This window comes from Trichosurus vulpecula, chromosome X (genome assembly GCF_011100635.1).
Source record: "Trichosurus vulpecula isolate mTriVul1 chromosome X, mTriVul1.pri, whole genome shotgun sequence".
Classification (NCBI taxonomy): domain Eukaryota; kingdom Metazoa; phylum Chordata; class Mammalia; order Diprotodontia; family Phalangeridae; genus Trichosurus; species Trichosurus vulpecula.
The window spans coordinates 41,694,345-41,696,402 of NC_050582.1; positions in this window are offsets into that span (position 1 = coordinate 41,694,345).

Sequence of the window (2,058 nt, forward strand, 5' to 3'; positions counted from 1 at the left end):
ATGAGGCTGCTGTGGCATGACAGAGAAGTCTAGAGAGTCAGGAGCGGAGCTCAGGGAGGAATGAAGACATGGGTGGCCTGGTCATTTTCCTGAAAATGGAGGCTATGGCAGGAAGCAACTAATCAGAAGAAGAGCCCAGCAGTGGGATCTACTTGGTCAGGCAGACTGAACATCCAGGGTGATGAGGCTGCTATGGCATGACAGAGAAGTCTAGAGAGTCAGGAGTGGAGCTCAGGAAGGAATGAAGACATGGCTGGCCTGGCCATTCTCTTTAAAATCATAGTTCTGGCAGGAAGTGACCAATCAGAGGAAGAGTCCAGCAGTGGGATCCACTTCCAGTTCAAGGGCAGGCAGACTGAGCCTCCAAGGTGATGAGGCTGCTGTGGCATGGCAGAGAAGTCTAGAGAGTCAGGAGTGGAGCTCAGGGAGGAATGAAGACATGGCTGACCTGGTCATTCTCCTGAAAATGGAGGTTGTGACAGGAAGCAACCAATCAGAGGAAGAGCCCAGCAGTGGGATCTACTTAGAGTTCAAGGTCAGGCAGACTGAATGTCCAGGGTGATGAGGCTGCTATGGCATGACAGAGAAGTCTACAGAGTCAGGAGTGGAGCTTAGGGAGGAATGAAGACATGGCCGGCCTGGTCATTTTCCTAAAAATGGAGGCTGTGATAGGAAGCAACCAATCAGAGGAAGAGCCCAGCAGTGGGATCCACTTCAAATTCAAGGTCAGGCTGACTGAATGTCCAGGGTGATGAGGCTGCTATGGCATGACAGAGAAGTCTAGAGAGTCAGGAGTGGAGCTCAGGAAGGAATGAAGACATGGCTGGCCTGGTCATTTTCCTGAAAATGGAGACTGTGTCAGGAAGCAGCCAATCAGAGGAAGAGTCCAGCCGTGGGATCTACTTCCAGTTCAAGGGCAGGCAGACTGAGCCTCCAGGGTGATGAGGCTGCTGTGGCATGGCAGAGAAGTCTAGAGAGTCAGGAGTGGAGCTCAGGGAGGAATGAAGACATGGCCGGCCTGGTCATTTTCCTGAAAGTGGAGGCTGTGACAGGAACCAACCAATCAGAGGAAGAGCCCAGCAGTGGGATCTACTTGGTCAGGCAGACTGAACATCCAGGGTGATGAGGCTGCTATGGCATGACAGAGAAGTCTAGAGAGTCAGGAGTGGAGCTCAGGAAGGAATGATGACATGGGTGGCCTGGTCATTTTCCTGAAAATGGAGGCTGTGGCAGGAAGCAACCAATCAGAAGAAGAGCCCAGCAGTGGGATCTACTTGGTCATGCAGACTGAATGTCCAGGGTGATGAGGCTGCTATGGCATGACACAGAATTCTAGAGAGTCAGGAGTGGAGCTCAGGAAGGAATGAAGACATGGCTGGCCTGGTCATTCTCCTGGAAATGGAGGCTGTGGCAGGAAGCAACCAATCACAGGAAGCGTCCAGCAGTGGGATCTACTTCGAGTTCAAGGTCAGGCAGACTGAATGTCCAGGGTGATGAGGCTGCTATGGCATGACAGAGATGTCTACAGAGTCAGGAGTGGAGCATAGGGAGGAATGAACACATGGCTGGCTAGGTCATTCTCCTGAAAATGGAGGCTATGGCAGGAAGCAACTAATCCGAAGAGCCCAGCAGTGGGATCCACTTCAAATTTAAGGTCAGGCAGACTGAAGGTCCAGGGTGATGAGGCTGCTGTGGCATGGCAGAGAAGTCTAAAGAGTCAGGAGTGGGGCTCAGGAAGGAATGAAGACATGGCTGGCCAGGTCATTCTCCTGAAAATGGAGGCTGTGGCAGGAAGCAGCCAATCAGAGGAAGAGCCCAGCAGTGGGATCTACTTCAAATTCAAGCTCAGGCAGACTGAATGTCCAGGGTGATGAGGCTGCTGTGGCATGGCAAAGAAGTCTAGAGAGTCAGGAGTGGAGCTCAGGGAGGAATGAAGACATGGCCGGCCTGGTCATTTTCCTGAAAGTGGAGGCTGTGACATGAAGCAACTAATCAGAAGAAGAGCCCAGCAGTGGGATCCACTTCAAATTCAAGGTCAGGCAGACTGAACATCCAGGG